The 13,946-nt window shown below is 44.8% G+C and overlaps 1 non-coding gene across 1 annotated transcript; it reads right to left on the reverse strand.

Moving 5' to 3' along the window:
- Positions 1-11,524: 11,524 nt before the first annotated feature.
- LOC121166484 lies at positions 11,525-11,590 on the reverse strand. The gene has a single exon (XR_005885422.1). It is a non-coding gene; the product is annotated as a small nucleolar RNA SNORD104 (small nucleolar RNA).
- Between the last annotated feature and the right edge of the window lie 2,356 nt (positions 11,591-13,946).

Raw genomic sequence — 13,946 nt, forward strand, 5'->3', positions numbered from 1 at the left:
GTAAACTAGAAGATGGAAGATGTCTCTGTCCCATTGCCTGTAAAATCAGCAAGCTGGGGTTCTTTGTTGTTGCTGCTCTTTTTGCTTGAAGAAAGAACACATCTGAACGGCTACTCCAAGTATGTTGCACCTTGTATTGTCTTGGGAAGCCATGGTCCTGGCATAAAGATTTGGCAGAGAACTTTGAGATCCTATTAAAATTCCCAAGAGTCCCACAGCATGGAGCATACTGTGCTCTGAGCAAAGAGGCTGGCAGCAGCACAGCACACACTAATTCTCAGACTGCCAGGACCCAGACTCTCACACTGTGGCTGTGCCTGGGGAGCCCTGCCTGAGCACAGAAGGAAGCCTGTGGGAATGGTGAGGTAGAGCCCACAATATTCTGAGCACAAGTGCTCTTCTGTAGCAAGGGACAAATGCACCAATGGAAGGTGCTGAGGGTGATCACATTAACCTCAATGCAGTGTGGGTGAGCACAGCTTGCCTCAGGGAAGAACTTGTGTGTGTGTAGGTGGTCACCCCAGACCTGTAGTGCTTTTGGAATATCTAGGGTTTGGGAGGGAGCTGAGTTTGAAAGTATTCTACTTGGGGCCAGAGCTGTGGTGTAGCTGGTTGAACTGCTGCTTGTAATGCTGGCAGCCCCACAACAGAGTGTGAATTCAAGCCTCAGCTCCCTGTTAATGAACCTCAGAAAGCAGCAGCTGATGGCTCAAGAACTTGGGAGACTCAGATGGAATTCTGGGCTGCTGGCTTTGGCCTGGACTGGCAAAGGCTGATGCAGCCATTCAAAAAAGAGGAAGATTTCTACTTGAAAACTCTTTGAACGTGGTGGAAAATATAAAGCAATTTGCACACTTACTCTTGGGGGCTCAGCTAAACCCAGAAGTAGTGAGCTGGGTTACAAAAGCATGACATTTGCCAGCATGTTCCAGCATTGTTCAGACTCACAAATGAAATCTCTGCCATATGTGCCTAGGAAGCAAAGTACATGACGTGTTGTGTTACAACCCAACGGACCTTTGCAGTGAACCCTGAACAAGGTGCTGCCATCAGAAATGTTAGGCTCTGGTGGATTAAGTCCTGCAGTAGGAGTCTGTAGGAAAGACTTATTGAATAAATCTGTGTCCACCAAGTATTGTTGGGCCATCACGATAAATCACTTTGTGATAACAGTTCAGGAGGAATGGAAGAGGATGATAATGCTAGTTATTCCCCAATGATTAAATCAAAGAGCAAAGTGGGACTGAAGGCACCACAAGGCCAGATCCTAGGGGAGGGGAAGAAAAAAAAACTCCATCCTTGGTGTGAAGGTCTGGCAGGCAATGCATTTTCTTCTCTATTGCTTCAAACTCTGTGGCTTCAAGCCGCACACGTTAGTGTCTCAGAATTTCAGTGGGTTGAGGGTCTGCACATGGCTTAGCTGGAACCCCTTCTTCAGTGTGTCACAAGCTGCAGTCATGGTGTCAGTAGGGCTGTGTTCTCATTTTGAAGCTTGACGTGTGAAAAATCTACTTCCATACTCACTCAGGTTATTGCCAGAATTCCTTTGTGGCTGTAAAACCAAGGTTGTTGGGGCTGGCACAGTGATGCAGTGGGTTAAGCCTTCACATGGTGCTAGCATCCTAAAGGCTGCCCCCCTTTTGAGTGCCAGATGCTCCACTTCCAATCCAGCTCCCTGTTATTGCCCTCCCTGGGAGGGCAATAAAACATGACCCAAGTCCTTGTGACTCTGCACCCACATGGGAGACCCGAAGGAAGCTCCTGGCTTTGGACCAGCACACCACCAGCCATTGTGGACTTTTGGGAAGTTAATCAGAAGGTGGAAGATTCTCTCCTTCTCCTCTCTCTTTTTGTAAAAAAAAAAAAAAACAACCAAGTGATGAGGGGGCCTGCTGCAGTAGTCTAGTGGCTAAAGTCCTTGCCTTGCATGTGCCTGGATTCCATATGGGCACTGGTTCATGTCCTGGCAGTCCCACTTCCCATCCAGCTCCCTGCCTGGGAAAACAGTTGAGGATGTCCCAAAGTCTTGGGACCTTGTACCCGCATGATAGGCCCAGAAGAAGCTCCTGGCTCCTGACTTTGGATTGGCTCAGTAGTTTGAGGAGTGAAGCATCAGATGGAAGATCTTCCTCTCTGTCTCTCTTTCTCTCTGTATATCTGACTTCCCAATAAAAATAAATCTTTTTTAAAAAATTGATGAGGGTGCAGATCTTGTGGTATAGTGGCTTAAGCCATTGGCTGCAGTGCAGACATACCATAAGGGTGTCAGTTCAAGTCTCAGCTGCTCCACTTCTGATTCGGGTTTCTGCTAATGTGCGTGGGAAAACATCTGAAGATGGCTCAAGTGCTTGGACCCCTGCACTCACATGAGAGATCTGGATGAAATTTGTAGCTTTCCTGGTTTTGGCCTGGACCAGCTTTGGCCATTACGGTCATCTGGGAAGTGAACTAGCGAATGGGAGATCTCGTTTTCTCTGTCTCCCTCCCTCAATCAACTTTCAAGTAAATAAAATAAATCTCAAAGAGGGACAATGTCTAATAAAGTTTACTTAAATTTGTATTGAGGCATAAAATATTGAACTAAAAATTCCCACCTCTGATTAAAGTGGGAAGGGTCAGATATGAAGGAAGATGGGTGGGGCAAATGCTTTCAGTTTTTTGTTTTCTTCTGTGTCCATATGATTCACACCCAGTCCTGGAGCTTGGTGGTAAGTCTGGTTGGCCTACACCCATTTTGGTTCTTGTGTATGCAAACAGGTACAGCCAGCCTAACAGAGTCTGGCCCACCCCCAGAATGGCCTGCCCTTCATCCCAGCTCTCACACTCACCAGTGGAAGCAGCAAGGGGGTCCCCAAAGTTCCCCTACAAAGCTTGCTCCTAATCCAGCTAGCAGGGGAGTTCCCCAAGTTCTCCTACCAGACCTGCTCCCAGACCTCAATCTTGTGTGCTAGTGGAGGCAGTGACCCTGTTTGGCACAGTCTGCCCTCAGTCCTGGCCTTTGCATGTACTGGTGGTTGCTACAGACTGGCCCCCCTTGATCTCCTGTCAGTCCCAGCTCTCATGAGGGTCACGTGGGTTCCTGTCAGGTGAGTTCTGTGGTCCAGCCTGATTTGACCCATCACCACCCCATCTCACCATGTAAACAAGCAGGTGTTGCAGGCCCCAGAGGTGAACCCATGTATCCTCTACTGAATTTGTCCAGATCTAGTTCTCTTACATTCTGGTGGATGCTGCAGCCCAGCCTGATATGGCCCAAACCCTGCTTCAACACTCATCGGCAGATACTGCAGGTCAGCCCAGCCAAGCATGTCCCCAGCCCCAGCTTTTGCAAGTGCCCATGGATGGCAGGTCATGCTGTTTAGCCCAGCTCAGGTCTCCCATGTGGGTGGGTGCCTTGGTCTGACCCAAACATGCCCTCTGATTTCCCCTCTCTAAACCGTTCCATCTCAGCTCCTTCGCCTACCTGCGAGTGCAGTAGCCTGGTCTGCACAAGGTTCCAGAAATCATTCCTGTCCTGTCAAACATGCCCTCAACCAGCCCCCCTCCAATATGTCCCCAGGTTACCTTCCCTGGACAATCTGCAGCATCAGTCTTTCACCTGGTGGCCAGGGTAGCATGTCCTGGCCCTGTGTTCCCTGCATTTTAAAAAACATACCATTTTTTAAAATATAGAATAGGCAACTATGCTGGCACACTGGCATAATTAACACAAATTTGGCATTAACCAGGCTCATAATGCCCACCAGCTGCTTTTCTGCCAGCAATGTAACACTTGCCTAGCTACAAGACAACCTTGGTAGTTGCCTGTTGCTGGAAGCACAGGACACATCTTAACGAATTGCCACAGCAGAATCTGGCCCCGTGACCAGTATGGAGCTTGAGAAGCAGAAGGTGGCCAGCATCTGCAAGGCTGATTTTTCCCAGTTGTAGACCCTCCCTCAAGGTAATCAGTATCTTCTCAGAATAACATGTATGAGTTTTAACATTTTTAAAAAAATTAGTTATTTTAAAAGTAAAATGGTAGAGAGGGATGGAGACAGAAAGGGAAAGGTAGGAAGAGAGAGAGAGTCTTTTATCTCTGGTTCTCTCCCCAGATGGCTGCACAAGGGCTGGTACAGGCCAAAGCTAGGCTGAAACTCCATCTGGGTCTCTAACATGGGTTCATGGGCCCAAGCACTGGGGCCATCCTCTGCCGCCTTCCCATGCATGCTAGCACGGAGCTGGATCAGAAGCAGAGGGGCTAAGGCTCCAATACGCTCCCACAGCGTAGCTCACTGTGCCTCAACATCAGCCCCTAAATTCATTTTTGTCTGATTTCTTTCACTCACTGTCTTGTTGAGACCAAACATGGTTTTGCACAGTTGTAGATTGTTCATCCTCATGTTAGCAGTATTCCATTCTGCAAGCATATGTATTTTGTTCATGCCACTGAAGACGGCATCGGGGTGGTTTAATAGGATTTGCGTTAGTTTGCTATCGGTGATATAGCTGCATTATGTGTCAGTGAGAGGACTCTGAAAGATGAATGCAAAGAAGTTCCATGTGTTAGCCAGATGTATCTAGTTGTCAGTTTTGTAGTACCTTGAGTTGCTCATCAGATTATACTCAATAAAAGCATGACTACAAGAGTCACCCATTGCTCAGATCAGCAGAAACCCCACAGATTCCTGGCTCCCACAACAATCCCTAATGGGTGACTCTTGTAGTTTTTCTTCGCTTCCCTTCTTGAGAAATTCCATATAGTCCAGAGCCACTGATTATAAAATCCTATTTACTAATCACAGCAATAGGCATGTGATCCAACATAGACAAAAGATTCCAGTGTCAGAAATTCTACTCTTGAGAATCAAGACGTGTGGAAACTGAGCCAGTAGATATACACCTGCAACAGGTTACTCTTAAATCCTGACTTCTGCAGTTTCCAAAATGTTCCTAGTTCTTGTCCTTCCAGCCACCATGAACAGCACTCCTTTACAGTCTGTTCAGAGCTCTTCTGACCGGAAGTTTTGGAGATCTATGTAGTCATGGGAATTACTTGCTTAAGAAAATTATGCAACGAAAGCAAGAGCAATACCATGGCTGCTGTTTGGAAGTATCAGGGAAGAAAATAAAATATCAGGGAAGATAAAATTAATGACTGAAATGTTAAATGTCAGAGATTTACCAAACATTGTGTTTGGCTCAGCAATCAGAACATCTCTTTGGGTATGGGAATCTCGTATCAAAGGGCTGGGGTTCAGGTCCTGCCTTTGCTGCCAATTTCAGCTTCGTGCTAATTCACTCTATAGGAGACAGCAGGTAACAGTCCAAGTACTTGAATCCTGGCCCACCACATGGTTGTAGTTCTGGGCCCCTGGCTTTGTCCTGGCCCAGCCACAGCTGTTGTAAGCATTTGGGAAGTGAAACAGCTTATAGAAGATCCATCTATAGCACCCTTTGTCTCTTCCTTAAAAAAAAAAAATCTTTCTTCTTAATTGTCAGCTCTTGTTTAGATCTGAGAAAGAATCAGAAGAGAGAATGGGACAGTTTTGGTTTGGGTGAGGCAGTCTGGTCCAAGATACTCCTACAGGTGAGAAGTTCTGGGTAACAGAGTACAAGTTATGAGGATACAGGAACTTGGTACCTGTAAGGAGCTGCTGAACACGCCACTGTCAATGCCACAACTTTGGGCAGTCAGGACTGTGGCTCTCCACCCAGGATAAATAGCCCAGGCAGAGGATTTTCTATTTTGACTTTTGTTTCTAAAGATTCTCCTGTTTGCCAGGATTGGGAAGGAAGCATGCAGTTAAATGACCTCTGCAGTGACTTTGCCTGAGCTTTTGCCTCGATGCTTCTGTGTCATTCATTTTCATGTAACATTAACTGTCTTGGATTTTTAGAAGACCATGTTGTTCCAGGTAATTCTACCTTGACAGAGTTCCCTCTTGTTTCAGTGAAATATTTAGAAATTGTTCTCTGTAACTTCCCAGCTCTCTCCTATCCTATTTCTTCTCATCCTAACCTTTTCCCTTCACACGCCATGCTTATCCTGCTGGGTTTTTATCTCACTCCCAGCAGGTTCCCCTCAGGACACAGAGCCTGTCCTGGATTAGAGCCCCAGCTCTAACCACTGTTTACAACCAGCTCCACCTTACAAGAGGTAATTGTGTTCCACTCTTCGCAACGGCTTGTTTGCCTGGCAGCTTGCAGTTGACTGTGATGAGAGTAATTGTGCTGTAGAAATCAGCACACCCTGCAAGTCAGGCAGTTGAAGCGTCACCAGCTCAGCTGCCCCCCCCCCCACACACACCGCTATGCTCTTCCAGCTTTGGGACCTCATTGGGTTGGGGGAGTGGCACTTGCACTCATCAGCACTGGATGAACAAAACTACTCCCATGTGAGCTACTGCTCCAGAATTGCTCAGCCTACTCTCCTCTGCATTCTCTTAGCTCATATAGAGGCCGTCTTGTCCTCAGAATCTTTTTGTTCTTGCAGGTGCTACCTCAGGTTTTACGAGTATTGACTTATGCTAGACCACTCATTTTAATTAAAAAATTTTTTTTTACATTTTATTATTATTATTATCATTTTATGATATAGTTCCATAGGCTCCTGGCATTTCCCCTATCCCCCCCCAACTCCCCCCCCCCCCCCTAGTTCCTTTATATCATTACTAAAATATAGTTCTTCATACACAGTCATACATCCATCACTGCGGGCATGGACAATGGCAGAGAGTCCAGCATCCTATTGTCAAGATATAGTAAATAGTTTCATTGTAAGTCCATCTTTGTCTGGAAGTAGAAATGCATACTACATTGTATCCTCACATCTGGATGTTAGTCTCCATTTCACAGCTACTGTACATCCCCTTAAATGAAAAGTCACAATACAAAATCAACAATAGAAAGAAAAATAGAAATTTACAATGCCATGAAGTTAAATGACATGTTACTAGATATGACAGTCTCCATTACACAGCTACTATACATCCCCTTAAATGAAAAGCCACAAAACAAAATCAACATCAGGGAGAAAAAAGAAATTAACAACACCAAGAAGTTAAATAACATGCTACTAAATGACTAACGTGTAGCTGAAGAAATGAAAATCAAGAACCTTCTTGAAGAAAATGATGCTACTGTATGATCTACGAGTCATTGAATGATTTAATCAGAAGAAAGTGTTTTGAAGAGATGAAACTAACAGAAAACAACAAAACCATGCGATATAGTTTCTGCTGATTTTTTGTTGGTGAAATGTGTCTCTTCTAGACAATAAATAGATGGGTTTTGTTTTTTAATCCAGTCTACTAATCTATGAAGTTTGATTGAGCTTAAACCATTTACATTCAGAGTTTAATATGTATGGATGGTACTTTGGTCCTGTCATTTGAAGACTAAACCAATAGACCACTCATTTTTAAAAGGATGAATTATTTATTTATTTATTTATTTGGAAGGCAGAATGACAGGGAGAGAGATGGAGGGAGATCTTCCTTTGGCTGGTTTACTTCTCGAAATGGCTGCAATAGCTAGGATCCAGAACTCCAACCTGGACTCTCATGTGAGTAGCAGGGGCTAAAGGACTTGGACCATCAGCCGCTGCTTTTCCAGATGCACTAATAGGGAGCAGGATTGGGAATGAAAGCAGCCAGGACTCAAACCAGTGCTCCAATCTGGGATGCTGGTATTGTAGGCAGCAGATTAACGTACTATGCCACAGCCCAGGCCCCTGGTTCACTCATGTTTTGAGGATCACCAAACACTGGACACTTGGTTTTCTTGCAAACATTCATGAGGTTTTGGTTTCCTCTGTTTCTTACCTGGACATTGAGACATTTGAAAATATGACATCACCATTTCCCCAGAAATCTGTGAGTTGGATGACTTCCAAGGTTTATTACAATTATGAGGTTTTCCAGGTTCATTTACTGAAAACTGGGATCAAATTACAGAAAATTCTTTTAGGACACAGGAGGATTGACCTAGAGCTGTTGCTGGCCTCTCATGAGTTCCCTGAAGTCCTCCTTGGAGTCAAGGTTGGGGATCACCTGTTCTTCAGTGACACTCTGATGGAAAACACTTCTTAGCTTCTAGTCCTGCGGGGCCCTGTGGCTTCCCCTTGGAACTTGATGAACCTTTGCCTGCTTCGCACACCTCTGATGTTGCCTGACTTTCTGGTCACTGTTTAACTCGGCAGATGCTAAGCTAACACACACACACACACACACACACACACACACTTGAAAACTTTATCACCAAATGCACAATCACTTTTTTGAAACGGCCACCCCCAGAATAGACCACAGGATCCATGGTCAGGAAATTCTTCTTAGATTGACCCATAGTTCACGTGTTGAAAATAAAATAGTTTTCCAGAAGACTGAATTAGACAAAGGAGTGCGTTTATCCTGAATATTGTAGAAAGGCATATAAAGTACAATTTTCAAGCGATAATATGAACACTGTATTTGTAAAGACTTTCTGGAGCACCAAGGCCACAAGGGTGTGTGTGTGTGTAGTGTGTGTGTGTGTGTGTGTGTGTGTGTGTGTACAAGGAATTGGCTCACATGTTTGTGCAGCCTGGAGAGTCCCACAGCTGTAGCTTGCCGGTTGGAGGCCCAGAGGCCTATCAAACCTGAAGACTGAGAACCACAGGCTGCTGGGGGCTTCTGGTTCGACGGCTGGCAGGCTCAAGTTCTCGGAGAAGCCACTGTTTTAGTCTGTTTCCTAAGGTGAAAAAGGCCGATGTATCTGCTCAGGAGCCATAGATATTAATCGTAGTTGTGACAGAGTGATGACATATTACTTTTTGTTTTTGCTCATTTTTTCTGAAATGAGTTGTCTTCAGATTTTTTAATATATTTATTTATTTTTATTGGAAAGTCAGATATACAGAGAGGAGGAGAGACAGAGAGGAAGATCTTCTGTCCCATGATTCACCCCCCAAGTAACCGCAACGGCTGGAGCTGAGCTGATCCAAAGCCAGGATCCAGGAACTTACTCCAGGTCTCCCAAAGCTTTGGGCTGTCTTCGACTATTTTCCTAGCCACAAGCAGGGAGCTGGATGGGAAGTGGAGCTGCTGTGATTAGAACTGGTGCCCATATGGGATCCCGGGCGCGTACAAGGCGGGGACTTTAGCCCCTAGGCTGCTGTGCTGGACCCTGTTTTCACTGTCTTCAGATTTTTAAAGAAATTTATTTAGTTATTCATTTGAAATTCAGAGCAATAGAGAGGGAGGGAAATAGAGAGGGAGAGAGAGATATACTAAATATGTTGTTTATTCCTCAAATGGTTGAAGGAGCTAGGTCTAGGCCAGACTGAAGCTAGGAGCCAGAAACTGCACCCATGACCCCCACAAGAGTAGCAGGAGGGTGAGTACTTGCCCCATCATGCACCATCTCTTCAGGTGCACCAGCATGGAGCTGGATGGGAAATGGAGCAAAGGACACCAGTATTCCAAGCAGTGGGTCAATCCACCATACTATAGCACCAGCTCCCGTCTTCAGAGTGAAAGGAGAACAATGAAGAAAACTTCCTGTGGGCAAAACTTCTGCATTTGCTATCCATATGTTGTAGATTGTTTGTTTGAGAAGCAGCAAGGAAGGGAGGGCAGAGAGAGAAAGAGAGAGAGAGAGAGGGAGAGAGAGATATTGAGGAGCCAGCAGCAGGAGTCAGGAACTCAGTCATGTACTCAATGTGGGTGTCAGGGACCCAAGTACTTGAGCCATCATTTGCTGCTTCTCACAGTGTACACCAGCAGGAAACTGGAATGGGGCACAGGGCCAAGTCTCAAACCCAAGCAGTCTGGGTGGAATGTGGGTGCCTTAACTCATATCTTAATTACTAGGTTAAACATCCATGCCTCTGGATGTTTTAACTCAGAATTCCAGATACTGAATAATACTTTGCAGGCCCCACAGTTTTCCTAGCAGTGGAGTCCAAAGTCCTGGTGCTACTGCTTTGCCATTTGTGTACACAGCAGAAAGCATTTTGGTTTTCTGAGCCTGTGTACTCAGTTCAAAGTCTTTAGCACCTGATTTTCCTCCAGATCCTGCCAAACAAGAACATATTTCAAAAGGAAAGGGAAGAAAGCTGTGAAAATTTTCAAAAATTTTATAGGGATTTTATATATTTGTAGTTAATTTCCAGACACAATCCAGTTTTATTGCTATTATTAATTGTCATTATCAACTCATTTTCTCGTTGTAGTTTTCCAGTTAGACAGTTATTACTAATGTTGAAAATATTATGGAGTTTTAGACACTGGTGTAAGTGGTGGCAACTTTTGCTGAATCAGCAATATATTCAGGAAAATCTATGGTCACCCCTATTTTATCTGTGCTTAATGCTCTGGTCTTCTGAATTTGTTTCTTTTTATATTTGGCTGCTTCCTTCCATTCTGTTTTTATGTACCTAGCAGTACATGAGGGGTCCTAAAAATGCTCACACAAAAAATCCTTATTATGAAAAAAACATATTTTTAATTTTTTTGCAGCAGAATCTAAAATTTATGGTCATGGTTCCATTTCTCATCAACTTGGCTTTAAAGATTTATTTATTTTTATTGGAAAGTCAGATAATATACAGAGAGGAAGAGAGACAGAGAGGAAGATCTACCATTTTATGATTCACTCCCCAACTTGCCACATGGCTGGAATTATGCCAATCTTAAGCCAGGAGCCAGGAGACTCTTCCGGGACTCCCATGTGGGTGCAGGGTCCCAAGGCTTTGGACTGTCCTCGGCTGCTTTCCCGGGCCACAAGCAGGGAGCTGGATGGAAAATCGGGTGGCCGGGATTAGAACTGGTGCCCATATGGGATTCAGGGGAATGCAAGGCAAGGACTTTAGCCACAAGGATACCATGCTGGGCTCTCTCACTGATTTTTAAAACTCCTTTCGTACTTGCTATATCTCTCCTTTTGAATGACAGTTTGAACAACAATGCAATGTATCATTTCTTTCATTTTTAAAATCGATGGCCTCATTATCTAAATGAATTAAGTTGCTGTCGAGCAGTGCAGCAGTAATCTTTTTCTCTGAAAATTATTTTGTTTTTATTCAAAAGGTAAATTACAAAGAGAAAGAGCCGGAGAGACAGAATGAGAAAGCTCTTCTATCCATTGGCTCCCTCTCCAAATGATCCCAGTTGCCAGGGTTTTCTAGGTCAAGGCCAGAAGCACAGAGATCCTTCCGTGTGTCTAACGCAGGTGCAGGAGCCCAAGGGCTTGGACCTCTGCTTTCTCAGGCACAGTAAGAATGAACTAAGTGAGTGGAACAGCTGGGATTAGAATTGGCATCCATATGAGATGCTGGCATCATAGGTAGCAGCTTCACTGGCTATGGCATAATGCTGCTTTTTGTTTTGTTTTGTTTTGTTTTAGTCCAAAGATTGTATGGAAGAGTCTGGGAGTTGGGTCAGGAAGGTAGGTGTTTTGGTGGCAGAACTTGAAGCCATACTGAGACTCAAGGAAATCTGAAGTCCTTGGCTGGGACCTGCAAAAACTGCAGTCTACTTGCCTGCCTGATTCCTCTGCCCTTGCCATGGTTGGCTCATCACCCACATCAGCAGTCTAACGCGTGCTTGAAATGGGATGTCATCACTGCTGGCCTCCCACCCACTTGCCACCCTGCTCCCCAGCCTATCACCTCTGGGGCCAGAGCCAAAGTGCTTTTATAAAACTCCCTTTTTTATGCGCTGTAGCCCTAGTTTCTGTTCAGCTCGGTTGCATGTTCCTAGACAAGTTTTTGTTTTTTTCTCAAACTGAGAGGTGCCATTTTTCTTAACAGTGGAAAATGTAATCTGTATTAATTTTTCCAACAGTTCTCCTTTGGAAATTCACATTATTCAGTTAATGTTAATACTTTTACACTGAATCTTCCCATATGTTAAAATTAAAATATATTAAAATGCAAATGAAACCTCAAAGTAGTTGGATTCTTGGTACCCATGTGAGAGACCCAGATGCAGTTATAAGCCCCCAGCTGTGGCCAGGTCCGGCTGTTGCAGGCATTTAGAGATTAAAACAGGAGATTAAGGCCTTTGGAGGATGTTTTGCACTCTCTCTCCTTCTCTCTGTAATAAATGGATAAATAAGTAATTTTTGAAATTATTTTTTCTAACTCTTTAAATTGTTCTCCAAATATTTCTATTCTCCGCTTTTAGTTGTGTCCATCCTGTAATGTTCCTTTGTCCAGCATAGTCTATTTCAACAATATATCTAATTAGTTATATATGTACTTCTTTGTTATAATTGTCTATTGATGGCTTACAGCATGCAGTCTTTCTTGTTTTGAAAACATGGCTTCCATTTAAAAAAGATTTATTGACTTATTTATTTGAATAACAGAGTGACACAGAGAAAGAAAATGTCAGAGACAGAGTGAGAGATACCTTTCATCTGCTGGTTCACTTCTCAGATGGCTGCAAGAGTCAGGACTGGGCCAATCCAAAGCTGGTGGTCAGGAATTCCATCTGGGCCTCCCATGGCAGTGATAGGGAGCCACAGACTTGGATCATCATCCAGTCTTCCTAGGATGGATGAACAAGGAGCTGGATGAGAAGTGGAGCAGCTTGGACTGGAAGCAGTGTTTGAACTTGAGACGCAAGCTCCTGAGCCATGGTCAACCTGCTGGGCCGTGTGCTGGCCACTGTGTCTCCCTAGGCATGCTCATTGTAAGAGCTGAGACTTTTCTTGTTTCAAACATTCATGCACTCTTCTTTCTGGTGCTCAAGCAGATGGCTACTTTGCTTTAGTCCCAGTATGTGTCCCTCATGTTGTTTCTAAAGGGAACGGACCAGGAGAAGCCCCATCGTGGTGGGTGGTGAGCTGGGGCTCTGCAAAAGCTGTGTTGACCTCCAATGGTACTGCTAGACTTCCCCAAGAGAGCCCCGACCCAGGATTCACACGCTGCAATTCCAGGGGAAAACACTGAGCCTGCCGATCCTGGGGCTGCAAATGCAGGTTTGACAGAGTCACTGGAAGAGCAGGGTGATGGATCTGCAGCTTCTTTCAGCAGGGCCCAACTGTTACCTCTGTTCTCTCATCCTCCACCAGGCCCAGCCCTGACCCTGCCCTGGGAACCTCCATTGTCCTGTACTCACTGTCTAACTCCTCAGAAATTCCTGATCCAGGTTTTGTAAAAACTTGCTCTTGACATTCACACTTCCTGTTTTGTTCCTGGTGCTTTCCAGATTATTCAGATTATTTTAGGAGGAAGTACTCAAGAGCCTAAGTCTGTTCACCACATGGTCAGGTAGAAGAGTTTGTCAACACGGAGTATAAAGATGAATCATGAGAATTTCAAGGACACATACTTGAGATCTAGCAATAAAACTCTGAGAGCTCAAGATAAGAAAAGGCAAACTGGGTATTTGGTGACATGTTGTTTGTCATTGATGTACATGTGAGGACAGAATTTGTTTCAAAATATCTAAGTATGTGTGAAGAGGAAGGCTTGGCAGTAGATAGCAGAAAAGGGTGGCACAGGGCAATGCCCTCTGTCTGCACACTTGGGTCATGGCAGCGGACTCCCGGACTAGGTCTCCCCAGCCATTTCTAGGTTGTTCCACCCCAGAAGCTGTGCAACAGCAGTATTTCCAAGGAAATACTGGAATAGTAAGAAACACCAAATGCCAGTGCTAGATTTTTCTTGTAAGAAACCTCATCAGGCTGTGCCCTTTCCCCTACTCTCCCAAGCATCTCTCACCTAATTAGTTTGGCATCTATACACACACTAATCACAGGGCTCACAGCTCCTCCCTCACCAGACCACAGATGTTGGAGTCAAAGGTCTGAGCGTCATCCCTGGGCAATCACAAAAGGCAAGACTTGGCAAGGAAGAGCCTGGGCTAATCAACAACAAAATCACAGGCAACATCGCTGCTCCGGCTCCCATTGTGCAATCCACGCAGTGGAAGGGCCCCCGACTGGGCTGTCCACCACTGTCCCAGCTATTGTCA

Source organism: Ochotona curzoniae, unplaced genomic scaffold (assembly GCF_017591425.1).
Source record: "Ochotona curzoniae isolate NIBS_2020 unplaced genomic scaffold, NIBS_Ocur_1.0 patch142, whole genome shotgun sequence".
NCBI lineage: Eukaryota > Metazoa > Chordata > Mammalia > Lagomorpha > Ochotonidae > Ochotona > Ochotona curzoniae.